Here is a 25,907-nt window from a genome sequence, read left to right on the forward strand (position 1 = left end):
CATCTTTCATCATGCCTGGTTTTATGACTAGAATAAATCACAAAGAACTCTAAAACCAATTCTCAAAATAAATAAATGCTAAAAATGGACAACTGAGATTAAATTCAGCTGGCATCACACTTGGAAACCAGCAATACATTATCTGTTTACTTAACAATTGAGTATATCAAGAGAAACTACTGACAGGAGACACAATACACCTTAAAGTGATATGGCATTGTGTTATAATCTCCCTCCTTCCTTTCTCCATAGTCCTTCCCTCCGTTCCTTTCTCCGCTCTCTTTCCCCCTCCTCTTCCCACAACAATGGTACAGCCTGGGGCTATTTAGAATGTTGGTTGAGGTACTCTGTATGCTTATTTGACATGGTACGAGGAGCTTGGAAACTAAATAATAAAACCACTTCTCACCTCATCCTGTGTGGTTCACTTCTTAACAAATTTGGCGACGAGGATGATAGCGAACCACACAGGATGAGGTGAGAAATAAATAAATAAAATAAATATTGAAAATAGAAAGTGGTTTTCCAATAAGCATGCTCTCCAAGGAAAATAGACAGATTTTGCTGAATGTTTAATTGCTTTATTAGGAATTCAGGAGCAAAAGTTTAAAAATATTGGTTCCTTAAAAGTTTAGCAAATAATGGTGACATTTTCATCTGATCTGTGTTAAACTTACTTTTAAGAAAGCAACATTGGGGGTGGGGAGAAGTTGATGTACTGTTTGTGGGATCGTTCCCATTGTCACGGGTAGGACTGATGTAAGTGATGTTGCAGTTATACGTCTCACTGGATGATGAACAATCTGTAACTTGTGTGAGTTTATGATGCCCTAAGTTTATAATAAAAACAAATAAATAATAAAGCAACATTGTTAGATGAGAAGTAGGCCATATTTACCGATGTGTTTGATTTTAAACATTCAAGAACTGCTAAGAATGCGCTCTGGCTGCTGCTTTATAGACATTGTCTGTCAAATAAAATTATTACTGCTTGGGGAAGAGGTTGATATTTATATCCCTCATCACCTCAAGAACTGTTTATTAGCCTCATTAGTACATACTTTAGAGTTAATGTCGAAAATTTACAGAAGAAAGTTGATTTTTCTTTATCAGTGCAAGAGTCCTTAGTCTAAGTGGAATTCCAATGTAATGGTTGATAGCAATGAATGTGTCTGATAAATCTAGCAGCCATTAAGCAGAGGCTTAGACTAGGATTCCACGATTTGAACAAGCAGAGAAGCCGGTATTAATTCTATGTCATTTAGTCTTACATTTTAAAATTCAGCTACCTTATGTATATCTCCGTCTCTTTCCAGACCTGATTTAGAGCCTTTTGACCCAATGCCCAGTCCAAGAATACATTTATTTGAGTTTTTCACACCCTAAAGCAGCCGTGGCCCATGCAGGTAAGACCCGTGGGGGAGGTGGGTCCGGGTGGTTGGGATTTCATGGACAACGAGGTAAAATTCATTATTTATTTAATTTGCCTTAGTGGTTGTCTGTCGACTCCCCCACAACCTGGTCCCACAGCTCTTACCTGCACGGGCCGCTCCTGCCCTTAGCACCCCAAGGAAGCTACACCCGTGCCTTGAAGGTCTTGTGTTCTAGTGGGTAAGTGAATGCTGTGGATGACGAAAATGTGAGTTTAGTACCACCTTCCTTTAGTAATTACTAGATTCTTAATCAGGATCTACTGACATGTACATAAAACATCCATTTAAGCGTATCCGCTACTCAAATTGCTGCTCTAACTTAGGTGAAAAAGGTGAGTTAAGGACCCCTTCCAAAGATGTATTTATCTGTGCCGCCTGGCCTGCTTAAGTGAGCCGAATAGGTCAGTTTATCATGAATAAAAGATTTATGGATGTTCACAGATAGTTTGCAGGCTGTTTTACACAGTGATTCTATATTTTGCTTCCAACTTACTGACAGTGTTTAAAGTCGGATCTAGTTGCTAAACAGAATATGGTCACAAGAACCCCGAACTTAAGCTGTGAAGAAAACGCGTTAAAATCTTATGGGAATAAGTTATTTCCAGGGTAGGAAAAGTAGGACAACTACCAAATTTTAAATGTGGTAGGGGAAAATGTTCATGCAAATGCCCAAATATTTAAACTTGTTCCCATGGATTGGACATCCTGCAATCAAACCCCATAAGTATATTTATTAGTGTAGAAGTGTTCATGCAAATACAATATTTACATACATTCTCATATATTTCCATGCATGCTGCTGTGAAATTATAGATGGAAGTCTTCAATACATAGATTTTTGAATTTTGATAACACTTTAGCAAAGTGCTTTATGTCTGAGAGCCCCATTTGCTTTATCATTGAGGTGTTGTTAAAAACAAGAAGAGATGAATCACCTAAACATCAATGATTCTGAATAATATTTTTTAATAGATTAGTTTATTTACTATAATGTATCCATCAACCTTATTTTAACAAGGGAGAGGCCTCATCTTATCAAATGTTACTGTCTTCTACGGTCACTGTCCTTATGCACTACTGGGCATCCCTGCCTGCATCTCCTCTGCTTCAGCCCTTTAAATTTGTAGCAGTGGCCTTCCACCCGGCACCAACCTTCCCACCCACCTCAGTAGCATAACACAGATCCCCACATCCCCCGGGCTGCAGGGGGCCCCCTCAGCACAGTACTCAGGCCTGAGAGCAGCGGATAAATTCCTGAGCAGGGTCCCCTCCATGTACCTTGCAGGGGCCCCTTCAACTTTCGTTACACCACTGACCCACCTCCCCACGAAGTGCAGCTTCAGAAACACTATTTAAGACTATTCCTGCTAAATTATGCTCCTTTCTTATGTCTTAAGAAAAATGAAGAAAAACACTGATTAAGATTAGTCCTCATTACTTTGTTATCCCGTTAACGACATTACGACTCGGTCTGAAAGGAAAAAGGTGCCCGACAGTGATCCTCTATTCAATCTAAAAAGTTGTGCGCATCCTTACCATGCATCTTACAACACGAGGCAGAGTTTTTGGTGTGCCAAACTACATTGCTTGGAGAGTTTTTCAAAATGCACAAGGCTCCTGCTTTCATGTAGAGCTTGCTAAGATCCATGCTAGACATGTCATTCAATCCTGGATGGGCTCATAGCACACCAGGGAGTGTTTGGGTGGAATTCCATCCATCAGTCGTCACTGTCAGGGAAGCTGACAGATCGCTCTCTGATTTTTAGCTACACTAATGGCCTCTCAATTTGTCCAAGAAAAATTCTTTGAGATGCAGATCGATGCTCGCAGTTAAAAGCTGCTCTCATATTTCATTTCCTTCCCACTCCCCACGTCTGGTGGCTGTACCACCAAACTTTTCCGTGTTTCATCCAATAGAAGGCGGCTTAATTTATCACGAGAATAACAGCAATTAAACTTTACTTTGTCTTGTCAAAGAGGTGTGTGCTGGCTCAAAACTGTGTGGGCTAATCGTGTGTGAGGACATCTGACGTTTCTAAGAAAAATAACTGCCTTGGAGCAGTGGTTAAGTAGCTGAGGAAGACAAACTCCTGGCAGTGATTTTTGTGAATCTATTTGCCTTGCAGCCATGGAAACAATCTATTTTTTTCTTCCTTGATGTCTTGTCTTCAAACCCCAGCCTAGATGTTGAAAAGAAAATGTTGTGCCCTAACTTTATTAAATGTGCCACTCTGGAGAAATTCCATAATTTGAACGATTTGATAAAGTGCAATAAAGTATGACAAGTATTTCAACAAAAAACATAATGTACTTTTAATGACACCATTTAGGAGAAGGGCTTTGTTGGATCATTAATTAAGGCAGGACGGATGTCTTCTTAATAGGTATGAGAGATGATAAAATCCTGACAAATTAGTTCTCTCAAACAGAACACTTTTGACAGATTATGTAACAATGTTTCTTTTGGAACATGAATAAAGACAACTTTTAAAAAAATTGGAGGAACACTCATTTTTTTTGCAATTCTTTCTACAGTGTCATATATTTTTACATGAAATGTGCAATATACAATTCTATGTAGACCTATGTTTCAAAGAAATCTATATTTTGGAGCAAAACGAAGCATTCTCTTTCTTCAAGATTGTCCTAAAATACATATTTATACAGGTTTGACATTCGACCAGTTTGCCCAGGTATACTCCTGATCGTCTGTATTATAGGAGATGTATGCCAAAACCATAATCACATACATTATGAAGGTGAGCTAAAAATACTTTTAGAGATTGGACCCTCGCAATCTGCACTTTAAACACACTGCCAGACCCTACCCTTGGCACATTACAAACCCTCACATAAATTTATATTTACAAGGTGAAACGGTACTCTCTTGTGTTCTCTTGTGTCTGTGGCGAGGCAGTTATTTTTTTTAATAAAGCTATGTGTGAACCCTCAAGCAAAGTTGGACTGTCTTTTCTCCTATTTCTGTGCGACACCACATTTTCTGAAGGGACAAATTATTTTCTTCTTCCAACTCTGAGGGAAGGCACATGCACAACACATTCAATTGTGTTTTTTAAAAAACTTACCCCTCAGACAAGCTTTCTGTCCTTCTCATGTAATAGTCTATTCACTATGTCCATGAGCCTAGTAAACTGACTACTGGCCATGAGGTGTGTCCCCAGCAGTTGTTTGGCAGTCAAATATGTAAATTACATTATGCAGAGCCAGTATGACTGGAGACTACATCAGCTGCTGGGACAGGCAAGTAATTAATATGTTTGATTAAAGAAAACACTGAAGGGGTCATCATGGGCCAGACATACAATAAAGATCTGAGACCTGAATAAAACTGCCATGGATCTCCAACGGCCCCTTAAGCATAGGGGCAGAGGAAAATAAATCTTACATGTATTTGTCAACGCACTCTTACAGCACCAGAGTGATAACACTCTTACCGTGAAGGGCTGCAAGCCCAAACATAATTTAAAAAATCATGAACACTCTAATCTAAATGAGATTTGAATGAGCAATCAAATCTGTTCAAAACATTTGAGGTGCCCCATGAATCTACAGGATAAGATGCTTTTGGCTTCCTCTACACCGTATCACATGATCACGGTACAAATAAACCATTCTTTCTGAGCTAGCAAGGGAAACAGCCAAGAAAGGTCAATGCTGTCTTGTGCAGAGATGTTTGTGTTACCTGCAGGTTGCTGTAAGAGTATTTAAGCCATGTTTTTTTAAATGCAATGTATGAAACGTGCAGTCATCCTTGCTCCAAATCAAACCAGTGTCATGCATGACACACACAAATGTTACCAGTGGGCTAGGAAACTATCTGAGCTATCTTTTAAGATAAAAGTCACCGTAAGACATGCTACAGCATAGAGCGATTATCAACTAAATTCCCAGACACTTTAAATATTAAATGTTATCATTACTGATCTTAACAGTACTTATTTTATAAACTTCAGGCCTGCAATTTACAAACAGATCTCACAATGGCACTCACTAAGTCACTGGGTGCTTGTTCTACAGTGATTACATGTCACACTATATGGACAACAATTATTAAATAGAAGCACATAGTTGTAAGTTCAAATGTATTTCTAAAGCATTTTATTCGTTTCTTTTAGTACTAATAGAATTTCATGTATTGGGCAACAATTGGAACACTGTGGGCAGAGCCACACAAGCCAGAACATCGCATCTGCCTTACCCACGCATATGCGTGGTTTAGGAAGGTAGCGATCTAGTGCTCAGGATGGGCAGGGAAGCGTCAGAACTGGAAGTTCTATATACGGACATGGAAGGAAGGCTTGGGCTGGGTTTGGAGGTAGTTTTTAGGCGTGGGTTTGGGTGGAGGTTTTCGGGGTGAGAGCAGTTTTAGGGCTTAGGGCGGGCCGGGGTAGTTTTTTTGGCTCGGGGTGGGGGATCAGGGTACTTTTTTAAATTGGGGGCAGGGCTTTAGGCTTCAGGGCAGTGGAGAGGGTTTGGAACTTTTAAGGACAGTGCGGGAGGCATGATAGACTATGGTGAGGGGAATGTATTTAAGCCTCAGGGCAGGGGGAAGGGAAGGGTTAGTTTAAGGGCAGGATTTTAGGTCATAGGGCAGGGGCGAGGTAGGGGGTTTCAAATTTCAGTGCTTAGGGCAGAGTGGGGGGCTTGGAGTAGTGGTGACCTTAGCCACGCATACCCCCTTACCATTCATGCCTTTACAGTGAAAATGCATAGTAAAGAAATGCGTGGTTAAGACGCATTCATGGTTTGGGCTGCATGGTAAAGGTACGCTTAGTTTAGCCATTCATGTCTTTTTCATACAACCTCATTTATCCAATAAAATTACACAACAAAAACCAAATCTATCAGGCATTTCGGGTCTTTCTGTAACTGATCAGGGCTTAACACTCCCAAGTAAGGTGATCTTAAGTTTCCTCCTTTCCACAATTCTTATGTTGTTTCATTCCTTAGAGTAATTTTCTCGTTAAATTTTGTTTTGTTCAGTCAAACCAAATATGGTGCCTCTGTTTCCTCAAAGGTGTGGTTCCCCAGCAGAAACAAGACAGGCAGGCTAAACAGTGGGATGCATGATACTGCAACAGGAAGTCACAAAACACAGGTAGGCTCTAGGGTTGCAATATTACTAAATACATAAGGATAAATTCCCGTTTATACTGAACAGAAAGCTACTAAAATACTTAAGAAAGCAATTTGACTTCGCATCTATGCGCCTCCATATGTATCTCTTTTTGTGTTTGTAGCAGGGTATGAAATACATAGTTTGTCTAGCTGCATAAATTGGTCATGCTCTGCTCTACCGGTTTCTTCTCACTTCTGAAGCCATTATAGCTTACTTGTATCTGGACAGTGGGGTCGTTATTAATAAAAGAATGGGATGGCTCCAGAGTCTTCTGCTCGAATTGTTTTCTTCCTTCAGAGTTTTTAGTAATGGGAATATGTTGTTCCTAACTGCACGGTCACTTTTAGGTTAATTTAGTCTTCATATATATAACAACACCATTGTAATTGAATTCTCTAACTTGGTTTCAACTTTAATGTTATCAGTTAGTAAAAAGGCAGTTTCTGCAACCTCAAACTATGATCGGATTACTATGCACCCAGGGCGTGATATAGGCTCCTGCATCCCCTGCAGGGCAGAGAAGCCCCCACTCTCCACAGGACCAACGTTCATTCAACGGTTGTATGATGGAACATCGCATGCCCACACAACACATGCCCGAACAACAACATGCCCGAACAACTCGTTCCTAACAACAACCAACTCTTTACCACGCCTGTCCTTACAAGGCATTTAGTTGCATAGGCATGATTGGTAAAGGTTAATGAGTGATAAAGGTTAAATCCCAGCCCTCCTCCCCGAGACTTAATACCTGACCCCAGCTCTTAAAACTACCCAACCACAGCAGTTAAAATATCCCAGCCCCTGAGCCCTAAGACCGGCCACCATCCCTAATAACTATCCTGACCCCCGCACATTAAACATCCCGGTCTCGAACCCTGAACACTAAAACCGTTCCCCAGTGCTAAAAATTACACCAAACTTTCACCCTAAAACCCAGGCCCATTTCTAAAAACGACCCAACTCCAGCCCTAAAAACTACCGGACGCTCTCACCCTGAGCCCTAAACCCAGGCTACCAGCCCTGAAAAATATCCGATCCTCACCCGGAAACTTGACCCCAACCCTGTAAAAAACTCCAAATCCACCCTAACACCCAGCCCCCAGCCCTAAAAATGACCCGGAGTCCCACCCTGAGGCCTAAGATTCAGCCTTCAACCCTAAAAATTACCTGGACACCAACCTTAAAAATGAACCCGACCCTTCTGCCCTGAGAGCTAGCAAAATACCCTGACCCCAGTCCAACCGTAAAAAAACTAAAAAGTACTCACGAATCCGACGTTCGTCAGCAGGACCTCTCCAAAACCTCCCGCCCACTTGATCCAATTAAAGAATGCTGACTGCTTGCCTTTACCATGCATACGCTTCACTACCTTTACAATGGAAATCATTGTAAAGGAATATGCGTGGTTAAAGCATATGCATGGTAAAGGCAAGCATTGTTCTGCTTGTGTTGTAATAGCACACGTGGTTTAGACCATGTCTATGTATTTTTATGAGGTATGGAAGCTACACGGGTCACTGACCACATTTTGCGGGATGGGGTAATTATTTTGCATTTATGCAACTGCATGCTACCACGCCAGCTCATAATCGTACCTCGTGTCTTCAAATGAAAGCTCTTAAAGAAAAAGGTGCAGAGGAAGAGGCATGACACAGGACATATTCTGGATTTGGCCTTTGGTCCTATAAGCCTGACTTTAGAAATGCAACAGGATGCCTTAGGGTGTTCTTCCCAAGCAGTGATTAGTTTAATGGTTGACCTTACCCCATCCGAAGCATTACCCAAAATACAGACTTTTGTTTGATAGCTAATACTGCATTTTCAGAATGGATGATGCCACTCTAGAAAAAGTCTCTGATGTCTAGTGCAAGGACATGTGAATTTACCTCAAAGTAGCTGCTCGTATTTCTTAGACATAAGTTATTAGGAAAGAGTTTGCACAATAGATTTTTAAGAAATATGACGCTCTAGGGCCAAAACTTGAATGGAACTTGTGTTAATCAGAGCTCCGTGTATCACGCACATAATATTTTTCAAATTGTATTCCGTGAAACAGAAATTTCCTAATTGGAATCCCAGCCTGGCGCTGAACAAGCAGGTAGCACCTGACCCAGTAATTATCTTCCTATTTTGTTAGGCTTAGGTGGTGAGAATTAGAGAAACTCAGGGCAGCAAACTGTCATGCCCCCCTGTCATATGGATGATCTATGGACTTTACTCTTGAACCGTTTCCCCATTTAGAAAAATATCAAACAACATCTATTCATGCAATTCTCAAATCAGGAGCCCCTAAGATCGCTTCCCTGTTGTATAATCAAGAGCCTGTCTAACATACAAATGCTTTACTTAAGGGCCTATTCTCGATGCATACCTAAACAGCAAGTTAGTTACGGAGATAGTCAAAGAAGTGGCACTTACTTCTTTAAAATATCATAAACCGGCTAGTTCAATAAGCTTGGGGCCGAACTCCCTGATGTCAATTGCAGCACAGAATTTTCAGGCATATATAAATGTTCAACTCAGAAATTTTCAAGACACTTTCATTCGTCTTCAGGATGCATCAGGCCCTTCAGGGCTCCCGGTTAGGCAAAGTGTCCACTTTAGAAGATCTTGGATTCAAATCTGTTTGGGGAGTCAGTGAGCTAACAGCAACATTTAGCAGTGCTCACTACATCATCTCACAGGATAAAGCTAAGGTTACATGCTGTCTTCACCTCCTGTAGTGAAGCTGGACCAGGGAGGATAGAACTGGTTTTTACTGGGCCAGAGACTCCTACAACAAAGACTACAAAGAGAAAATGGGGCATAAATATTAGACCTAAAATCCCACAACTTTAGATTACTTCTGGAATTAAGAGAAACTCTGCCAAGGAAGAAGAGCTGAAGAGCTGTGAGTAGGATACTGATCCTTTGCTGTGTGTGTCTTTGCCGGGTTGGCCTGCATTTGCTGATTCTGCCAAGGAGTGGACAAAGACTGGAACTTTGCTGTAAACCGGCTTGTGAAGAATCTCCAAGGGCTTTTAGGGCTTCTTGCTTGGGCATCTCCACACCACTGAATAATTTTAAAATGTACAGCATCTATAATGATAAACTCTTGCTGGTTTTAGCTGTAGCTGGTATTATTGAGCTATCTTTCTCTGGAGGTACAGCAAATAAAGTGAAAAATAAATAATTGCTATGCTTTATATATGCTGTGTTCTTGTTTCTGTAGTCCTTTATTTTGCAAAACATGTTTGTGTTTTTGTCATCCTGAAGAAGTCGTTTGAGGGTTTAAATTACATGTTTTAATATGTTTATTGTGTAATAGGTTAACAGTCACTTAAACCCAAGATGAACACTGCTTTGGCAGTGTTATCAGAAGAGACGTCATACACAGCAGTTGATCAAAAACAGTCTTGACAAAGCCATGAGTATACAAAATACCATTTAGCGCAAAATCTTGCATAGACTCATAATCAAGATTGTGTTGACATCACTGGACAGAAATTGCCATCTCCACATTCTTTTATGTATCATTTTCCAGGCAATCTCACAATGGACGATTAGTTGCCATCTTTATATTGTTTAACCTGATGGGACAGACTGCTGGATATTGGTTAAGCGCCTTAATTCCAAAGCTTGTGTTGAAAAAACTGTTCTATGGTCTGCTAATATAATGGGTATTCACCTGTTACAACGCATTTTTTACAACGCACTACCACTACAACGCAGGCATTACAACGCATACCATTACAACGCATAGCGCTGGGGGGCGCTCTAGGATAAGAGGTAAGTTTAATTTACTATCCAACACCTTCCCTAGGGTCCACGGGGACTGGAGTTAGAATAGTAAATTATACTTACCACTATCCAGCACCCCAAAGCGCTATGCGTTGTAGTGGTATGCGTTGTGAATACCGCGTTGTAATGGTATGCGGAGTAAAAGTATGCGTTGTAACGTCATACATCCAATATAATGCATTCTTTAACAAATACTGTAGAGTTAAAAGCGGTATCTTGCACTGTTCACCCATCACATTACATACTTTACCCCTTCGCTGCGGCAGGAATTCCGCCGCAGCGCTAAGGGGGCGGGGGGGCGAGCGGCGCTCGCATGCTCGTGACGGAGCCGCTCCGTCATGAACCGCGGTTGAGCTGTGCTCGTGACAGAGCGGTTCCGTCATGGCCCGCCCCGCTCAATGGAAGGTCCAGCGCAGGCGCAAAATTCGCGCCGAGCGGACCATGACGGAACCGCTCCGTCATGAGCACAGCTCAACCGAGGCTCATGACGGAGCTGCTCCGTCATGAGCATAGAACGGGTTAAAATGTGTTTCAGACCTCTGCTGCAACTCATCCAAGGCAAGGTGAGGGGAGCCACGTTTAATAATATGCAGATGATAGACTGTGTCAAAGAGTGAGCACAGAGAAGGTCTGTCAACTGCCTTAAAAGGCAGTTTTCTCCACATTAGTGAAAACAACAAAGCCGCGAACTCCTCCCTGGTATCAGTAAATAGAGCATTACAAGGAAAATATGCAATGCCAAGGCTTGGTGCACAATGAAAATGATCAAAACTGCTGTGTAAATGTAGAGACAAAAAGAACAGCAAATGAATTTTGAGTGTCAGGAAAAATTTGAGAATAAAATATGTTGCAATGAAAGGTGCTCTTCCAAGTGCTGCCTTATGTACACTTAAAACATAAACTGACCTCACAGGAGACGTCTCTGTGGCATCTTGTATTGGGCTAGTTTCCAAAGAACTGACAATCATCTTGACATGGGCTTATATAATGCTTTGTAAGCTCCTTTTTGAAGATTCTTGGTATCGGCTGTGCCTCAACGAAGAAATCCAACTTTGGCTTCAAGTGTGCCATGGTGGATTCTGACACTGCACTGTTGCAGACCCTCTCCACACCCTGCAACCGCTAAAAATCCTTCCCGGTTACCCCCAAAGTGGTGGAGTGAGTCCAGCTGTAAAGAAGCTCCACATGCAACTGAACAACATGTTCTGTAACACATGGGCTAGATGTTCTGCAACACACTGATATGAAGCACAGATGTGAAACACATAACACATTCTTCCTCTTATGAATGTAGGATCCTGGTACTGTCTTCCACCCAAATGTGAGAGAGTGATTGCCTGGAATTAGATGGGTTCCTAAGTCAATATCGCAGAAGCACTAGTGCCTCTTAGTTATTCAATTATTGATACAAGAATGAAAATAGAGGTATATATTTAGAACGAGGACTGCCATGAAAAACGTAGCAGTGAATGATGTGCAGACGTTTTGTGCACACAATTTGAAAAACCCATGAGGTAACCTGCATATTATTACTGATAAGCATTTTTCTATGATACATCAGATACATGTAGTAACTAAAAACATTAAGTGATGATTTACAATGATTATGCACAATGTAGGGGAGCAACCAAAGCAGTTGTACTGAGCTTTGCTGTGCTGTGATGTACTACATCAGAGTGAGAGTGCAGGAAAGCACCATAGCTACTAAGATATGGCTTTGTCGTTCTCTCTTCTGAGTGCTGACATACAATTAGGCTGCCTTGCAGCACATGTACACACAAACACCTTTGCACCATAGTGCAAGTATGTGCATGTGATGTCTAGCATAGGTTTTATACTGGAAGAGTCCTCTTCCACAACAAATGCTACACCTAGGCAAACTTTAAAAAAAAAACCTTTGGATACAAAGTCAGAAATGTTTGGAGAAATAAAAGCAGTTCTCCAAATAAACACCACTCTGAAAAAGATGTTATATAGTTGTCTCAAACCCCTATTAATATTCATTTTAGATATGGTTTGTGTCAAACCCATTGGTGGTTGCATAAGAACGTCCATGTAACACCCATGGAACACTCACATGACGCAAAGTACTATTTTGCATCACTTTGAGGCAACTTTCCAGCACAATTCAAAATGAACATTTTGTACTGTTTAGCATCACCTTTTTAATGTATTTATTTATTTATTTAAATAGTTTTATATAACGCTAGCTAGACCCGTAGGTATCAGAGCGCGTTACATAAGGTCAGCAAAGTTACAGCAATAATAACACATTCAAGTTACATCAACAAAATGAGACACAATAACGGGGGAAAAGGGGAGACAAGTATAGAGGGAATGGAGAGAGGGGGGTGAGAAGGTAGAGGATGAGGGGGAAGACGGAATAGGAGACAAAGGGAAAGAGTGCCCAACGACGGATGGGTAGGTGACGGCCAGGGAGGTAGTCCAGAGCCAGTCTCCCCTATAGCTCTCCAAGGAAGCTCCAACGGGCATTGGTTAGAAAGGAGGACAGAAAGGAGACAGGGCAAAGGCAGAGCGTAGGAAATACAAAGAGGGGGGATGGGCGAGACAGGGAGAAGAGGAGAAACTGTGCCCAAGGTCCAGCTGGGCAGGTGACGGTCAGGGGATGAGCCAAGGCCGATCTCTTCATTAGCTGAACATAGCAGCTCCACAGGGCGTCGGACATAATGTTCAAACTCCGCTGTCAGGATAGAGGTCATGTGTGCTCAGGGATAGTCAGAAGAGTGGTGGGGGTCGGGAAGCCATGGTCTGAAAGAATTGCAGATGTTCTCATGAGGGCAAGCGCAGTCCTGGACGGGTAGAGTAAGTCAAAGTTCAGCAAGGGGGGGAAGAAGTCATCATTGTCGGCCATGATGGGGTCAGGCATTGGACCCTGTTCCATATCAAGAGTGTGTTGAGTGCGGAGGAGCTTTGCAGGGAGGGAAGAGTTAGGGGCCCATTATTTGTTAAAACAGGCCACAAAAATTACTCTCGGCGTCCCTGGGCGCCCTGCCCTGTAGGTGCACTGGGACACATCTCCCTTTACAGTGGGGGCCGCCATTTTGCCTCGTGGGTGGGGGGAGGGGGAGATTGCTCACCTCGCTTTTCAGGAACAGGAGGCTCTCGGCGGACCAGCTGGTATATCTGCTGCGGCAGCGTGCGGGTCATACCGGTGGACACTTGCGGGGTGTCTCATTTTAGCCCGGTCACAGAGCCATGCACTGTGACTCAGGCTCCAGCGGTGTGCGCATAAGGGGATTGCCCTTTAGACCCAAGATTGTTTGTACCTGTCGGCCGCTCTGGAGCCCGATCCTGTACAGGTGGGAACGGCCGCGAAGGAGCTCTACACTCGGCGTCAATCGCACCGATTTAGTAAGCCACAGGTGCCATTTTGTTGTCAGGGCCCAGAGTTTGCAGGGGTTGATTATGGGTGCTAACGTCGATTTCCTTCTTCGATTTATGGCTCCGCTGTTGCTGTGAATCTTCCTATCCCGGAATCTGTGTTTCTTGCAGGAGTTAGGTGGATTTTAAATATCCTTTTGTATTGTGGTGCAGGAGGTCGGCATGGAGCTACAATTCAAAGCGGCCATTGCGGAAGGGAAGGGACCCTACGGAAAACGCTAGTAAATCTGCCCTTAGTGCCAACTTTCAAAAATACGTATAAAGATCCATCTAATTCCATACTGAGATAAACACAAAGTGGTGGACTCCATTGCAAATGCAGGATTGTACTGTGTAGACTACTGTCTTTTGCAAATATGCTGAGAACAATGGGGTTGAAACAAAACATACTTTTGATCAAAAGACCTTAACAGGATTCATCCACTGATCCAACTTTCTAACCATATTAAATAGACAAGGGGCTGGGTTTGTCAGGACACAATGATCATAGCATTGTCTTCAAAGGTATCTCCCAAAAAGATATTCAGAAAATCCATAAACTGCAAAACCAAGCAGCCAGGCTCTTCCTTAAGCAAAGGAAATCAGTTCATCTACACCCATGTCAAAGAATTCACCATTGACGCACAGAACATAAAGATAAACGTCCTCTACATCGCCTTCAAGTTTGGGCTGGGCCAGTCCTAAAGAGCTTTGGACGCAATATCCCAAACATCCTCGTAGTTAAAACCTGAATTTTAGCTATGGAAACCTGACTGTATTGACAAGATTTAACTGGAAGACGCAAGGACGCAGGACAAACTCAACTGGCAGTTTTTCAGACACAAAGCCTTGTACAGCTCTGTTTTTAATACTGTCTATACAGCCTTTACAATGCTCCTCAACACTAACCATGTGGTTGTTCCATGCCTCCAGAAAACCAGGACTGGGAATATGTGCCATTTCAGGTCTGGTGTTTAGTAATTTAACTAACATGATATATATAATATACTTATTTATTTGGCTTTTCTGCCAGCCTTCAGCATTGTTAGGTCTATTATTGTGCTGTTCCAATTTTTCTTCCACCGACTACAACATACAGCTTGGGGTACCGTGTTAGCCCAGCTATTGGCTAACTTCACTGTGAGTGACGCCATTCTGCCCTTTTACAAGGAGCACACACACACACACACTGGTTAACTTCACTGCCGAGGACTACAATTTCAATGTTAAATTTTCATACTGGCGAGAGCAGAGCTATCCTTCAACAATAAAGCTCTACAAAATAACTTTAAAGCAGAAAGCAAGCACTGACAAAGTTAAAGGGCTTTTAGCCAAGCCAAGCCTTTTATATTTGCCAATGTTTGTTTGTGATTGCAACAAAACTCCGGAATAAACATTTGCTAACTATTAAAATCACTGAGAACCATCTAAGTTCGTCCTGAATTTTAAGCACCAAGTTAGATCTCAAATATTACCAGAAAAGACTAACTTAAAGCTGTTAAGCCATTGTTGAGAACAATAGGTACCTCTAGCATGCTATTGTTGCACGTCATATTACATAACCGCTCAATAAATCACAACACAACATTGATGTATTCATAAGAAACTATACTTTAAAGATTAAAAGGAAATGTGTATTATGAATGCGCTTACGGGACTTATAAATGATCTTGCAAACTATTAAAGTATTATGCCCTAGGTATTCAAAGAAGGTTCCCTGAAGGATTTTTGACCTTTGTGTTGGCTAAGTAAAAATTTTACATCAATACTAAACCTTGAATTATTGAATATCATTTCTGCTTCCCCCTCAAGCCAACCTGCTAATAAATGTTGTCATTATTTTGAGGCAGTAGAGCTAAGCAATTGTTTTTTCACCTTGAACGACATTGCCAAAAGAAATAACTGTATAATTTTGAGTGTGATATGACTAGCTTGCACATTTGCGTAAATCTTTAGAGTGATATTTTAGCTCTTTGTGACTACCCCGATGATATCTATTTCTCCAATGTATTTTAAATTCATGATTAATATGGCTATTTATGCATGATGGCAAACGCCTCGCAATAAAATGAGTGATTGACAGACACCATGGAAATAGTCACCACCTCATGCACGGCAATGAGATGGAATGCTGAGTTACTCAGGTTGAGCGATGCAAAGGGCCATCCTTACGTACAGGCCAGACCAACTTCTGTACTCCTTCTCTGAGGCACCACACATATCTTTGATGAGATTTAGACCAGAGATACTCAAAGTACAGCCCTGTGGACCTTTACATGCGCCCCCCGGTAAACAGCAGCATGAGCTGTTGTTTGGTTGCTGAAGACTAATATTCAGAAAACATTTTTAAATAAACAAACAGCCATTTATCAACCTGCAAATAAATGCTTACCCATTTATTAATGTTTTTTTAGACCTCCATACACAATCCCTGGCCCACTCAGACCCCTATGGCACCCTGCTGGCACCAGTGTCGCCATCGGTCACACCACAGACCGTTCTTTGTGTCCCCTGGGCAAATGTTTGTGAGTACCCACGATTTAGAAGCAATCAATCAAACTTATTTTCAAACTCTCACAGAGGTTAACCACAACCAGACCTATCATGGAGGATATTTTCCCTTCATCAAAAATAGTACTGCTCTTTCCATTTCCAAGAAAGCACTGAATTGTAATGTCTCTAATTGTAATCACCTTTTGTGTGGTTGGTGACAAATTACTGACTCGATTAAAAACACTGCTTTAGGGATCACAGTAATCATTTATTACTGGATATTAGAAATATTTGCACAGTCTCCAAGTAGCATTGTCCACCAGGCAAATTTTAATCTATTTTTTTCCGTTTACTAACATGAATAAAAACAGGCCACATCCGGCGTAAATGAATTTACAACAACCCTTCAATGAGTTGGTATAACATCTGTAACAAATGCTACAAATAGAGTCCCATTGCCCTATTTTATGTAGTTTTTTCCCAAACGCAGACATGGGTTTTTGAAATTACATTAACCCTGGGCGGTGTTCGCGGAGTTGACTACACAAAGCTACAAGTAGAGCAAAGAAAACTCTGTCGCACTACGCGGAACTCCGCATACGGTGGAGTTCGGGAGAAAAATGCAGCTTGCGGTGATTGCACAGTGCCGGATGCTTGTTCGCACTCTGAGATAAATGCAAACAGCACCATGCACAGCTCAAACTTACCTTTTCTGACGCTTGAGTCGATTTTTACTCAAGCGGCAGCTTTGTCAACGCGAACGGGCAGTTTCTCAATGCGAGCGGTCGTGAGCATACACGACCACACGTAGTAAGAAACCTGACCACCGCGTTAAGAAATCTCGCGAGAGGTTGATTTTCCACACTTGCGCTCCCTAACTTGATGCTGGCGACTTTAAATAAGGAAAAATCTCGCTGGGAGGTGGATTTCCCTCGCTCGCACTCACCAACTTGACATTGATGAAAGCGAGCGAGGAAATAAATTCAGTTTCGCTGTGTGAAGTGGAGTTTTTCTGAACTCCGCGATGCTCCACGTAATGCGGAGTGCGGGAAACTCTGCAAACTCCGGGACCGGAGCAGAGTTCACTGCCCACAGTTAAATTACATACACATCATCTAAAAAAAAGAGGCATATTAAAAAATAATGTGGCAAAATTACGTTCTATCGATAATTTGTCACTTTTTTCACGCACCTAGACAGCAGCAGTGACCCCAATGTTGCACAAGAAATATTATCTAATAAAATGAAAATGTACATTGAAAAAAATTGTACATGACAGTTCATTACAGTCCCATTACCAGACACACTTCTCTTAAAACCCACAATTCAATTACTAAAAGGCCGTAGTAAAACAAATCTGATACAAAGTTACAGAGAAAATAAACTAGACCTCAGATAGAGGTTTCCTGATTTTCCTAACCCTCCATAAAAAGCTGGCTACAGAATAGGAAATAAATGGAGAATGCAATTGTTTCAGGTACTTAAGCGCTGGGCTCCATGGTATAACATTTACATGCCTCAAAAGGGGTAAAATAAACTCTCTTGTTAATTTCATACAAAAGTGACATATAAAGCAAAGCTATAGAGTGCTTTGCTTGGAAAACGTTAGTCATTTAGGGGCTTATTCACAAGCCGTATGGTGTAAGGCAGCACAGCAAGCCATGCACCGTATCTACAAGATACTGTGCATTTCTTTCCTCTTCCCTGAGCTGGTGCACAATGGGCTGCCTAGCGCTGACATGTCACAGACAGTATTGTTTCTGAGCAAAAATGGACACCTTCCTGCACAAAAAGAATCCATTGAGGCTTTCTCCTAGAGGGAAAAACGAGGAAAAAAATAGATATAGCTCCTCGTTGCACTCCTTGGGGAGGCGTAAGACTCTGACGCATTCTCAGGTTTACAGATTCTAGCAAATCTGGGAATGTGCCAAATGCTATGGGTGTTATGTGGGAACACCCATGGTAACACCCATGGCACGCCATCCCATCGCAGTGACTTGCACGGCATTATCTCACTCCATATGTAAAAGGCCATGAAAAGCAATGCAGAGTGGTTTTAAGTGGCCCTGTACATACGGCTAAGCATATCACAAGAAACGATGTTAGAGCAGTGCACATGGCTTGTAAATAAACCCCTTAGTTCTGCATGAAGGTTCTTCTGATATCTGACCCTACTTGAGTGGAGAACAGAGTATCCAACATCCACGGTGCTACTGTAAGCTACTCAAATATTCTTATATTTTTCCAGCCACCTTTTTTACTCTATTGTCTCATTTATACGTTTCTATTTTTTTTCACTAGCATTCTTCTTCTAGGTCATCACCTAAAGCACATTAGCTCCTTACCACATAAAAAGGTAACGCTGCTTTTTTTTATAAGGATGCTGTTAATGTGGAATTGTGACTTTCCTTTACATATATACCATCGTTTTCCTTTCAATTATTTTACTTTATTGAGATGAGTTAGGATTTATAAATTACACAAAATAGTCATATTTTTCAATGGTGTCATATCAGCGAGCTGAAGGAAATTCGTTCTCCGTCAAATATTTAGCTTAATTTCTCTGTAAGAGGCATAAAAACCTCATCTGAGACCTTCAAAAACAACCTGGAACTTTGTTACATAGATAGCTTCAAGGATAATCTATGGCCTCAAACAATGTAAGCTCTTCTGCCTAATAGGAGTATTTACATTTTGATCTTTTCATGTATAGCTGTGTTTTTCCTCTATTCTTCTTTAATTTTGGTACATTATATGATTCCCTTCAAACAGAATATGGGGTGTCTGTGACCACCTCCATCATTTTGAGTTTGATAATAAAGTGCAACTTGCTGATACAAAATGACATGTCATTTGGAAAAACTAAGGGGCCTATTACGATGGCGGTCGAACCGCATCGGGGCACGGGACCGACTGCCCATGTTGCCGCGGTCCCGCCATTCAGATTAGGATGCGCCTGCCACACTGGCTGGCGCATGAAGCATTTTTAACATTGCAGTGGGCGGTGCTGTAAGCAGCACCCGCCGCAATGTTAAAAATGCATATTGTGCTTTTGCATGCACAACGTGACAGCCACCGAGCGGTGCCTGCCAACTTTGCAGGGGGTACCATAGGTACCCCCATGTGCACCCCCCACCTCCCAACACCCAAAGGTTACGCTATGGGACCCCAACAGCAAAGACTGCGAGCCTTTGAATGGTGGTAATAACGCCATGGAAAGGCAGTTCACCGTCTGCATCCTAATATGGATGGCGGTGTCTTGCAGACACCGCCATCATATTATGCAGGTTTTCCGCCCGGTCAACAAGTTGACCGGCGGAAAAGCGGTGGACAGTCTTTTTGTCCGCCGTGGACCCCCGCCATCCTAATGATGGCGGGGGGTCCTTCATGGCAGGATGGTGGGCGGATCGCCCCCGCCGGGCTGGTGGTGGCTGCCGCTGGCTGGGCGGGGGCGATCCGCCCGCCATCCTAATAGGCCCCTAACTTTAGCTAAAATACTGAAGACACAGATGTGGCTGGCCTGTCCAAAGGGAACAGGGTAAGGTGCAGACTTAAATATCCTGCCTGTGTTTCTCTACTATAAACAAAGAGCTTTCTGCTTGTGGTGACAACCGATGTGAATTGGTTCTAAAAGCTAACCACACTGTAGAGAAGTACTGCTGCATTCAGTTAATGTTGGCTGATTGATAACAGTTAGGTAGTGCTTCGTCTTTTACAGCAGCTTATGGTGAAAATGGTGAGATGTCAGACTTCCACGGTGCTACTGTAAGCTACTCAAATATTCTTATATATATATATATATCTAGTAGTTTTGCATTAGGCCTGCTGAGCACAATAAACTTCATGAGTGTGTGAATCACGGCCAACAGAAAGGAAGCGGGTCAGTTGAAAAAGAATCACCATTGGAATGAGCGCTGGCCCATCATATGTGTTAAAACATCATTGGTAGCATAATGGCAGTACAATACTGGAAAGACCATGGACCTGATTTAGAATTTGACAGATGGGTACTCCGTCACAAACATGGCAGATATCCCATTTGCCTCATTACATGTGCCAAAGGATATAATACACTTCTTATAAGTTGGACGGCATATTCATTACCTTTATTTATTTATTGTATTTCATTTAAAGGTTTTATATAGCGCTGGCTAGAACCGGAGGTATCAGAGTGATTTACATGAGTATCGAACCATAATTGCAGATTACATCGTTACAAAAGTTATACAGTTATTAGAACCTGGCAACATAGTGGCACGTAAGGTCACGACAAACCAAAAGGACATATACGTAAGGGAAAAAGCAGGCCAGAAGTGAGATTCAGGGGAGGGGGGTAAGAGCAGGGGCAGTAGATAGAGAATGGAGGAGGGAAAGAGTAGGGGAGGGTGAGAGACACAGCATGGAAAGAGGAGGGGGAAGGTGACAGGGACGCAAACCGGTAGACGAGTCAAAGCTAAGTTCAAAGTCCATTAAGCTGTGATCCCAGGGGAAGTGGTATAATTTCCCCATCTCTGTTGCGAGAGGCTCCCTATACGCAGTGAACTCTCTCAGAGGGGCCTCTGAGCCTCCAGTGCCTACATACTGGATCCTTCCTCAAAAAGGGGAGAGGGAATGCTTTGGCAAGGGGTGCCATACCATACCTCAACTAAGAGTGGCTCCCTAGGCACTGTGGACTCTCTCAGCGGGTTCGCTGAGACTCCAGGGTATACATATTGGCTCTTTCCGCAACAAGGGGAGAAGGAGCGCTAAGTCAAAGGGCACAAAAGGACAGGGGGCTAGGCGGTGTAGCAGTCAAGGGGAAAGATTAAGGTGAGAGGGGATAGGAGCAAAGGTAGTAAGACAAAGAAAGAAAGAGTGCTAAATGGAAACAGATAGATAGATAGGAGACAAGGAAAAAGCAGAGTTACAGAAATACGATGAGGGGGGTGGGCGAGACAGGGAGACGGGAAGAAAAACTGTGCCCAAAGTCCAGCTGGGTAGGTGACGGTCAGGGGATGAACCAAGGCCGCTCTCCTCAGTAGCTGAACAGAGCAGTTCCACCGGGCATCAGACATAGTGCTCGGACTCCGCTGTCAGGATGGAGATCAGGAGTACTCAGAGATTGTCAAATTTGTCGGGGGAGAATCCATGGTCTGAATGAATTCTAGATGCCATCTTGAGGTCAGGCACAGTCCTGGTAGGATTATGTAAAGAAGATTTCAGCTGGGGGGGGGAAGTCACAGCTGGTGGCCATGTTAGGGTCAGGCACCCATCAGCCTCAGCTGTGATCCTGTTGGTTTGTGAACTTGTAACACTTACTAAGAACTCTTGGAAGGCAAGACACTTGATAGGGATCAAACCTCAGGCTTCCTACAGAGAGCATCTCCACAGTGGAGCCACCATCACAGGTATCAGTGAACAGGCCAGTCCAGGCAGATTAGACTCATGCACATCCAAAGGAGATTGTTTACATTGCTGAATTTTGGCTGATTGTGTGTTGTGCTCCCATGGTTTCTAAATTAATATCCATCAACTGATAGCCTACTTTAGACGTTATATTAAAAATCAATATATATTTGCCCAGTTAGATTCTATCCAGAGCAAGCTGACAGTTTCATGTTGGAGAATAAACAATAGCTCCTTGGCCACAGCTATCATTCGTACTAACATTAACTCATAAGGGGTCTTCTTATTGAAGAAATCATTGCCAATGTCATGAATATTTCCTAATGGATATTTCCAGCAACGTTGTTGAAGCATGTAGTCATGCCCTAGCTTCAATCATATGAAATTTCCAGCATCTTGGACTTTTTTCTTTTTTAAATCTCGTAGCGATGTCAACAGATCCTCTCTCGTGAGCGCTATGGTGTCAGAAGGGTCTCCCTGAGTCGATGATTGTCGTTTCTCAGCCGGTGGGAAAAAATAAGAGACCTTAGTAGTCATCCATCTGCCAAACTCTAAATCAATCCCTTTATTTGCATTATTATATCTGTGTCTTAAATGCTGTCCTCCATCTAAAGCACAGTCTTTAGAAGACACAATTGACTTTAAAGTAAGAAGGGACATATAAGCAGTCTACTTTGAATAGCACTGCTGATTACAGCGTACAGGAAGCATATAAGCCTTTGGAAATTCACGGTATTCACTACGTTATATAGGTGAAGCCTTTTAAGACATTTTGAGGGGCGATGAAAGATTGACCTGCAAAGCATAATTGTAAAAGACAGCACTTATGTTTTCTCCTCTAGCAGAAATGTTGTTTCCATGTGTTGTAAACTATTTATAGGCTGAGGCCAGCCTTCGCCATGGGGCCATGATTTTCATGGTCTCTGGATTCATGCATTTTGAAGGTTTCCATGAACTCACCATGACTTGATGACTTTTATTTATTCATGATATATATAATGTGCCTGTGCAATCTCTCAAGTCAATGTGCACATTAAGTCTCTTTCACCCCAGAGTTACAAGAGGCAGAAGTACTCGGACATCTGCAACTGTCATGTGGCCTTCCACAGCAAGACAACGTATGCACCATCCATCCACCTCAGCTTCCTACATTCTATACCATGATGGGATGTTCAGATTACTTCAAACAATTATTCTTTACTAACATCTACTGAGAATCTGCTGACTGTGAATTTGAAAATTTAAAACAGGCATATATTACTAGAATAATAAGGCAGAAATAAAAACAAAGTTCACCACGCAACAGAGTACACTTCTCTCACATTGAAAGATTTGGAGGTGTTTAAAATTGCAATTTCACAAGCAGACTTTTGACATTTGTAGCATTCAGAAATTGTTATAGACAGGCAAAAGGTTACCTAGAATTGTTTTGCAGATTATTTCCTCATCAAAAACTTCAAAATTCTTCAAAAAAGATTTTTTTTAAAGGAAACATTTTCTGCAAAGTTTAGTTTGTCTGATTTTTTTTTCAGTACATTTTTTTTTACTTTGCAACCCTTTTGAAGTACATGACACTTGCAAATGTATAAAATATACATTTCTCAGCGTTTTTGGATGGAAATGTGTATCACTTTGTACAGCTCTAGACAGAATGCCTGCTGCTCTCAAAAGCTGATTATAAAGTTGAGAACATGCTTATATTTCAAATTGTTCACATTGTGAAGCACAATGAACACAGTTCTGAATATGAATTTTGCAAGCAACTTTATTGAACAGATTGCTAGTTATGTCATTAACAGAGATGAAAGTTGTAAGACATCCTGGGCATTGTTTCCCCTTGACCTTTTTGCTTATTCTCCTCCTGTTTTGCTGAAATCGTTTTTCTTTGCTCTAGGACTCTTTACCATTACCAACCAGTGCAAAAGTGCTTGTGCTCACTCCTGTAAACATGGTAAAAGTGGCTTACAACCAATTGGTATATGTAGTTTACTTGTAAGTACCTAGCAACAGAGTATACCATATACCCAGAACTGGTAAATCAAATGCTACAAGTGGGCCTACACTACCCACTTAAGTCGCCTCTAGAAACATGTCTCAGGCCTGTCATTGCAGTAGTGTGTGCAGTTTTAAACTTCAATTTTGACCTGCAAAATAAACTTTTGCTAGACTTAAACCTTCCTTTTTAATACAATAAAGTCATCCTTAGGGCAGGCCCTAAATAGCCCATAGGGTGAAGTAAGTATGCCCTCCACAAACTGAATGATTTGTCTCTACCCGCACTCTAAATTAGCAACCGGTTTGTGATACTTCAGTTGCATGCATACATTTAACTCTGACAAGTTTGAAAAAGATGCCCTAAACCTATAATGAAAGAAACAAATGCAGAAAACAGCTCCTGATAATGTCAACCAGAAGCACCATCAAAACATGTACAATCATGAGAGATCAGATTCGATTCCAGCAAATCTAAATATGAAGTTTGGGAAACCAAAATCGAACAGTCCTGTACAACAAGATGTACTACACTCCTAATATCACAAGGAAAGGGAAGGCAAGATGCCTCTGGTCTGCCTTTGCGATGATCACAAGTAGTTATTTACTAAGAAATGTACACTGTCACATATCAACTTTAGGAAAGTACAAATGCCAGGACAAAGCTGTATCTATAAAATGACAGGCAAGCAATCAGATTGTGTCATATAAAACGCCCTGCTAGTCTTTCATCAAGTTTCAATTTAATTCAATTAAATTCCTTTATTCGGATTTAAAACAAACATATCCATAAAAGAACGATTCACATAGCAGCACATTAAAATACACACATTCATAATAATCATAATAACAATATAGAAACCGATTCAATAAAAAGTTGTTCATAAAGTGCACACCGTAATGCGGGCACGTACAGCAGTTTTCAGAAAAGTATCAACTCGGAAAACCAGTTCACCATCTTCCAAATTGAGGATGTTCCTATATGCTGAGAAACTTTTTCTTAAAAAATGGAATTAAAAACATTTGGAATACTTTATGTAGAACTTACAAAAGAATAACAAATTGAATGTAGTTTGCCCACTCCGGCCATCACGCAGGCATGGCGAGGAGTCTAGATTAGCGTTATAGCCAAGAGGAAAACAAAGCAAAAATTGTACTGTACAGGCCCCCAGATGAACAAGGAGTCCCCTCTCCCAGCGGCCTATAGGTTTTGTGAGATAACTGGTCAGCTGATAAGAGATACTCTCAATAGGCATAAAAGTAACTACAGTTGCTTTCCTGGACTCTCTGTTAAGTCTTGCCTTACTATAATATGTATATAAAGACGTCTGAGAACTTTTTTGCTTACAATATCTATCTCATTTGGACATAAAACGATCTGTTCATGATTAACACAGCTTAAACTCTATCTCACAGTGGCTAGCCAAGGGATATCCATTCCCTTTTCACACTTAAGGCAGAATCCTAGTATGAGTATGAGTACTCTTGTAAGAGACGTTGCTGGGTTTTTCCAGATTGCTAGCTAAAATAAAGCAGGGCGGGCGTTTATATAATCTTCGATGTATTGTCATTTTAATTCACTATGGCAAACATATTGGGATGTGGAGCTTAGGCGTAAAGAGGAGGAAGGTACCCATATGGTTTACACAGGGACGGGGTGTATATGTAGACCAAAAAGACTTAAAACCCTCTAGTGTGGTGTCTAAAGAAAGGGGGGAATCCCTTATTAAACACAACTACTAACGCAGTATTCTCTCTTGAAACAATGTCAACTACCCTGACATTATCCACCATAAAACCACATATATTTTGCCACTATCTCTAGTATCACAGTACAGCATACAGTTTCTCAAAAATTCTCCTCTACATGTATGTAAAAAAGATAAATGTATTCAATAAAACCATAATTTTTAACTTGACTTGTACGTGTGCTATATAAGCATGATTAGATTATAACCCAATAGGGAGGATTATGAATAAGGATATGCGTATAAATATATATTGTGGTTTTATTGAATAAAATTATCTTTTTTACATATGGTAGATAATGTCAGGGTAGTTGACATTGTTTCAGGAGAGAATACTGGGCTAGTATTTGTGTTTAATAAGGGATTCCCCCTATCTTTAGACACCACACTACAGGGTTTTAAGTCTTTTTGATGTTATGTTATGTTATGTTATGTTATTAACTTTTTGTATAGCGCGCAGATGCCGCAGCCAAGAGGCGTCCCGGCGCTTTTGGAGATAGAAGACATAACACAACATTGATGACCAAACACAGTGCTATACAGCAGAGAATA

General features: G+C 41.6%; 1 protein-coding gene across 30 annotated transcripts in view; it reads right to left on the bottom strand.

The window, feature by feature from the left end:
- Positions 1-25,907, bottom strand: part of RBFOX1 (RNA binding fox-1 homolog 1) — an 845,440-nt gene that overhangs the window by 305,284 nt on the left and 514,249 nt on the right. The gene's annotated exons all lie outside the window — the stretch shown is intronic.

The sequence above is a fragment of the Lissotriton vulgaris genome, chromosome 10 (genome assembly GCF_964263255.1).
Source record: "Lissotriton vulgaris chromosome 10, aLisVul1.2, whole genome shotgun sequence".
Lineage (NCBI taxonomy): Eukaryota > Metazoa > Chordata > Amphibia > Caudata > Salamandridae > Lissotriton > Lissotriton vulgaris.